This window comes from Osmerus eperlanus, chromosome 11 (assembly GCF_963692335.1).
Source record: "Osmerus eperlanus chromosome 11, fOsmEpe2.1, whole genome shotgun sequence".
NCBI lineage: Eukaryota > Metazoa > Chordata > Actinopteri > Osmeriformes > Osmeridae > Osmerus > Osmerus eperlanus.
In genome coordinates this window covers 1241021-1247847 of record NC_085028.1, presented here as the reverse complement: position 1 = coordinate 1247847, position 6827 = coordinate 1241021, and the positions used below count along the sequence as shown (strand labels likewise).

The following is a 6827-nucleotide window of genomic DNA, read 5'->3' as shown; positions in this document are numbered from 1 at the left end:
AAGTTTGAAGTTAGAAAAATTAGCAAATATAGTGATGAAGAGTATATTGCATAACAGTTATCAATATCATAGCAGACAAAAGTATGTCAGCAGTATGAAGGTGAAAAAAAGTGTTGCTTTGAAACCAAAATGGTGAGACAGTGTTAAAAGTATATCTGTCATTGTTATGCATTGCAATATTTTCTCACGGTTGAAAAAGGAGAAAAAAGAGTGATGAAAAGGGTATCTTATTTAATTTCATGAATGTTAAAGCGTTATGTTAGAGCCATTTTATTTCATTCTAAACCTTTTACATTTTTAAACCTTAGTATTAGTTAGACTTGTACACTTCTTATTTAAGATTCTTATATGTTTAATGTGTGCACCTTCCTGCCACAGTAAATTCCTTGTCTGTGTGATGTTTCTTGGCGAATAAAACCCATTCTGAAAAGTATTAATAATTGAAAGATGTAGAAACAGAAAAAAGTTTGAACAGTGGAACAGTGAAGAGCGTTGGCCAATCGGATTGGTTCCTTGTTTCTTGTAACGTAGCAACTGTTGGTCATTGTCGACATTTCTAACCTAGAATCTAGGTTTTAGGTTCAAGATGAAGGAGAAACTAATCATGTGTGCCTGCACAACCAGTCCTGTTCAGACACTTAATTTAAAGATGACATCAAAATAATAATCCATAGTGCAGGGTTCCCGATGTTGTCGTTGTCCCTGGTGAGTTTTTTAAATTCAATCTCGTCACATTATGTGACTTTGTTGTGCAACTGGAAAAGCTAGCTACTCTAACTCAGAATGCTGCTGCTGCAAAAAAGCAGAACTATTGTGGGTGGTAAATAAGATCATGCTACATCTAGCCAGCGGATCATTTCTTGCAAGTGTGTCAAAGTGGTATTTTTACAGACTAATGAAGTATATATATATATACTTATGTATTAACACCGTAGGCGTGAATAATGCATGCATCGTCATTGTCGTCCATCTTTAGCCGAAGAAGCTAGAGGATGCAATGGGAGATTTCCTACAGTAAGGTAGATACTGCTTCAAATTGAAAACGGAGACGATCTTTTGATTACAGACAAGTTCCTTAACCTCTGTTGTCAATATCGCCGATAAAAAGTAAATACTGTTACGAAGCATTTGTTTGTAGGTAACGAACGATAGACGTAGCTAGTTTCGCCGTTCTATGGCAGCTAGTACAGTACTGTATGATGACAGTCGTAGCTAGAGTTGTAAGCACTCGTCACTAGAATGACCAGAACTTTAAAACAAAAGATCATATTTCAAATCTGTCTGCTGTTCTACATTGCCCACATAATTTATGTATATATATCAACTCTAACATGGCCTGTATCTTGTATTGAAAGTGCTCGAAAATTAGCTCGTCTAATGTATGGTGGACTGAGAACATATTTGTCAAAGCAGAGCGAGCGGATGTCGTGGGAGAATTCCGAATGTCTTAGATTTACTGCTTCAAAAAACGGAGAAGATATTTAGAGTAAAGACAAGTTTCTTAACGTCTGTGTTCAATATCGTCAACTAAAAGTAAAAACCTTTCAGTTACGAAGCTTTTGTTCGTAGTAATGCCAGCTGCAGTAAACCTTTCGTGACCCCGTTTTAACTGTTCGTGACAGTCGGCTATGACAGTGTTGAGCCTCGATTTTTGCCGATTTCTGTGAAACTTCAAAATTTTGAAAAGTCTTCAAAATGGTATAAACAGTTTAGGTATATTATTTGAAAAAGTCTGCATATTCAGGCAGGAAAGTGTTAAACAGTGTCAAAAATTGACGCGGTGAGAAACAGTTCTGTCAGTGCATGACGTCACAATTGAATTTGACTTGAACATTCTGAACCATTGAAACCCCGATGCGGCAGCTATGCGGCAGCAAGAAACAAGGAACCAATCCGATTGGCCAACGCTCTTCATCACCATATAGAAAAACTGTTCCACTGTTCAAACTGTATTTCTGTTTTTACATCTTTCCATTATTAATACTTTTCAGAATGGGTTTTATTCGCCAAGAAACTTCAAACAGACGTGGAAGTAGAAGTGCACCATCATTGTCTTTGGCAGGTTGAATTTCTTCAGCTGCCGTAGGAAGTACATCCTCTGTTGTGCTTTCTTGGTGAGGGAGCTGATGTTCAGTTCCCAATCGCGGAAGGACTTCACAGTGTTGACTGGGGTTGCACAGGGTAATGGGGGTGACTGTCTTAAGAGCATTGAGCTCTAACATAACGCTTTAACATTTATGAAATTAAATAAGATACCCTTTTCATTTCACTCTTTTTTCTCCTTTGTCAACCGTAAGAAAATATTGCAATGCATGACAATGACAGATATACCTTTAACACTGTCTCACCATTCTGGTTTCAAAGCAACACTTTTTTCACCTTCATACTGCTGACATACTTTTTTGTCTGCTATGATATTGATAGAGCTACTAGTAACTGTTCTTATTTATGCAATATGGCAGCACAAAGCACTTAAAACATTAATAGGTTTAAATGTCACAAATGTACTTCCTTGCTGCTCACTACATGTTTAAGCTACCTACTCCATTCAAACATCAATGTGTTCTATTGACCAGCTGTTTACAGCTTTAAACCCCCCATCTTTCTATATTTTGAAATGGTCATGTTTTAAAATCAATGGAAGTCAATGAAACATAGGTTGCTAGGCTTGTTAAACTGCTCCGCTCATCGAGTCACGCGCTCAACCTGAAACTTAACAAGCCAACTGTCATTTTCAAGCAGTTGCTACAGTTGAATCGACAGGTAAGTCCAGTTATTTTGCTTGAAAGGTTGGTAAACATTGCTAATAGATATCAAAATAGATTATACGAAATGATGTTTACCTTGGGGTAGGCTATTTAAGTATTTACAGGAGTACCTCTAGTACTACCAACTTGCTATCTAGAAAGCGTACGTTTTAACACAGCTAACTAGCTAGCTAACTGTTATAACCAGACTACCGTAGCTAGCTCGAGCGCGACAGTAATGAGCATTCTTGTTAGCTAGGTAGCTAACCATGGTCTGCTGTTCTAGCTGAAAAATTATGACTTGGAGTCAATGGGTGGAAATAATTTCTGAAAACAACCTTCTCTCTTACAGTGCTTGTCCAAGTGACTGCTGTACGCCTCACTGACTTGTGAGTTTTCTTATGCTCTGACTTACTGTACTGCAGAGCCATAGAAAAAGAGAGTTGCGACACGCTTTGATCTCGCCGACACGTGATCACGTGGTTCATGTAGCTCGCTGTAGTTCCCAAAAAAACCCACTGCTGTCAACCGGTTTGAATGGTTTTCAATGAAGCTGGCCAACGGAAGTCGCTTTCTCAGGCAAATGTAACCGCGACCTCCTAGCAACGTCATTTTCCGACGTTGCCAGTCCGTAACCGCGACCTCCTAGCAACGTAATTTTGTGACGTTGCCAGTCCGTAACTGCAACGTTAACTAAGTAACCTATATTTCTCAATTCTACTGCTTATATTGGGGCGGTTCATATGCAGACCTCATTTGCCCAAAATGCTACTTGTTCTTGTATAATAGGCTACATGGTAGCCAACTTTAGGAGGTTTGTGTGATGTGTAGCCTAACTCCAGCTAATCATAAACAAGGCAGCATTTCCATGTAACATTGTCATTTTATTTCAAACAAAGTGCCAAACAGTGAATTAAAATCTTCTGCCAGTCCCCGCTACAGGTCCTGTCTGTTGGCCCTGACAATGAAGCACAAAATAAGTTAGTGTTCTATCAACATAATTGCACGTGTAAAAAGGCGCTATACAAGTCATAAAAAAATCACATCTAAAATAATATACATCATCAAAAAAACATGTGATTCTAGATTTGTGTCACATAGCCATGTGAAAGGTTGGATATGGAAGCTGCAATCATGATTCATTCACCTGGCTTGTTTTGAACGGGCTGCCGGGTTGTGTTTGAGTGTCTCCTCTATGAGGAGCTCCACAGCTTTCTCTCCCAGTCCCGACTTCCACTTCATCACAGCGTCTGGAATTAGAAGTCATGAACTTATTGTCAGCACCAATGTGAACGTTGAACGCTGCGTGTAAGCCATAGTTCATGGCATCTCCAAACACTTACCACTCTCTTTCGCAACTCCAGCACCTTAAGGCGCTCCTCGCTTAAGGCGTCTTGGAGTTCAGCCTGTGTTTGGGCCACCTGTAGGTCCATCACTGGCACTGGCAGTGTGTCTGCCCTGTAGTCGCCTGAATAGGAGAGCCTCTCGCTGGTTCTCCTCCAATGTCTCCATCTTCCGGAGCATAACCTGTAATGTGTCTGTCATTAAAGACAAGTAAAACAAGTTTACAAGAGTTAGCATGATTGGCATACACTGTGGTTCTTCTAGATTAGCTGTAACATGTATGTAAATAACAAATGTTACCTTGAATGGTTGTATACAAAGCATATATTTTTTTGAGTGTCTTATATTTGCACTTGCCTGGCTGCCAGCTGTTTTCCTGGGCCCCCAATTGGTTCACCTCCACCAGACCAGAGTTGACATCTAGGGGTATGGAATCTGGTGATGCAAAAGTTTTAAGTCATGCTTTTGCTTCAAAACATAGCCTTTAGGTTGCCATGGCTCATACAATTATTGTCACTGTTTTAAACGGTCATTCATTACTTTACCATCATTTCCCAGGGACACAGTGCTAGGCCGTGTGACGGTGGTAGGATAATCTGTACAGAAATGAAAATGGAATGTAGTTTATGTACATAGTTATAGCATATTGATATAAAAGGAGTAGCATTGCACATATGTGATCGTTCGAAAGCAGGGCCCCACATCGTAGCGTCGCACATGTGTGATTCTGAACATTCCAACCGACTGTTTTCCGATAGACAAAAACTATATGACAAACGCTATAGTATGGCTTCAAAATTTACAATTAGTAGGCTAACAAGTAACACTAGCAGGTAGTAGCATTGCTACAAGTATTATGCTAGGTTGCTAGGTAACGGAAGCTAATTAAAGCAACCTAGCTGCCGTTTTGGAAAAATAACTGGTGGAAGCGTCGGAAATATTTAAAACTCACGCATCTAAAAGGTTAAAACGAATAAACTTACCCAAAAAAAGATGTCATGTACAAATTGGAAAAATTAGTGACATGATACTTTTATAGACGCCATTGCTGTGATTAAAACGTGATCAGCCACGCTAGCTCCACAGTCTTTGAAAATTCCGGGCTAAATAAACTATTTTGGGACAAGGTTTTTTAACAGTTCTGAACGTTTATTTTCACTGATTCTTTTGTGGGTTATTTGTGAGAAGCTAAACTTTGAAAACATGTAGGCCTATGCATTTTCAGTATTTCAACATAACTTTCTGGAGGATTTAACCTCTACTGTACTGTAGCTATCGAAATCCTAACGTAAACAATGTGAATCTGATAGCACATAAACAGGCTAAATGGCCTACATTTCAAACATATACGTATAAGTATGCCCCATCAAATTTCTTAAAATATGTTTATATATTTCTGTAAAGAAACTCACCTTTGAAGTAGCTAATTTCCAGTTGAAATCCAATGCGGACAAGACGGTGTTGAACCCCTGCAAAATCTCTTCTGAAACCCCAATTTGAGCGATGCGTTGAAATGGGCATGCGCAAAGTTGTTGCTCAGGGGCAGACTGAGGGGCAGGTTTGCTAAGGAAGAATTGTAATATTCTGTGATGACTTGTCTTTGGAAATGAAACTCTTAAGAGTCGCTTACCTTTTGGTCACATTTAACAATTTTGTATCACAAAAATTATTGGAGCACAAATTTGCATTGTGTGTCATACAGCTTTGGTGTGCTATACAAAGAATGTTTGCTTAATCATGTTACACATCACACATTGATTGCTTTTGTACATGTTTATAGTAAAGAATGAAAGACTAAATTATATTCCAGATTCAGTCTTATTTATTAAAGCTATGTTTCTGCATATGAGAAAATTGATGACCAATGACATGCTGGGGCTGAGCTGCACATGAATTACATGCATTGTCTACATTTATACGTGCTGGGTGCAACATTTAATATTGTGTGTGATTGAAATTCATGTAGACTATGGGTACATTGCAAAAGTGTCAGAACTGAGAGCAGTCCAGTGTGATCTCTCCATCTCTGGATAAACCACTATATGCACTCGAGATCCGTTGTCCTGCGACCAAAGAGCGACTTAGCCGCAACTTAACCCATGGTACCAAAATTAATGTATCCAGCCGACCAAGGTACAACGTCTCGGCAACGTTGTCCACGGGACCAAAAAATAACGTAACCAGCCGACCAAGGTACAACGTCGCGGCAACGTTGCCCACGGGTCTAAAAATAACGTAACCAGCCGACCAAGGTACGACGTCGCGGCAACATTGCCCACGGGTCTAAAAATAACGTAACCAGCCGACCAAGGTACAACGTTGCGGCAATGTTGTCCAGGGGACAAAAAAATAACGTAACCAGCCGACCAAGTTACGACGTCGCGGCAACGTTGTCCAGGGGACCAACAAATAACGTAACCAGCCGACCAAGGTACGACGTCGCGGCAACGTTGCCCACGGGTCTAAAAATAACGTAACCAGCCGACCAAGGTACAACGTCGCGGCAACGTTGTCCAGGGGACCAAAAAAGAACGTAACCAGCCGACCAAGGTACGACGTCGCGGCAACGTTGTCCAGGGGACCAACAAATAACGTAACCAGCCGACCAAGGTACGACGTTGCGGCAACGTTGTCCACGGGTCTAAAAATAAGGTAATTAGCCGACCAATGTACAACGTTGCGGCAACGTTGTCCATGGGACCAAAAAATAACGTAACCAGCCGACCATGGTACAAC

General features: G+C 40.2%; 1 long non-coding RNA gene across 1 annotated transcript; it reads right to left on the bottom strand.

Annotated features, from left to right (window-relative positions):
- Positions 1–3610: 3610 nt before the first annotated feature.
- Positions 3611–5564, bottom strand: LOC134029689 (uncharacterized). Its single transcript, XR_009931670.1, has 5 exons — positions 5504–5564; positions 4637–4687; positions 4091–4526; positions 3895–3997; positions 3611–3705 (listed from the first exon to the last, which is right to left on the bottom strand). It is a non-coding gene; the product is annotated as an uncharacterized LOC134029689 (long non-coding RNA).
- Between the last annotated feature and the right edge of the window lie 1263 nt (positions 5565–6827).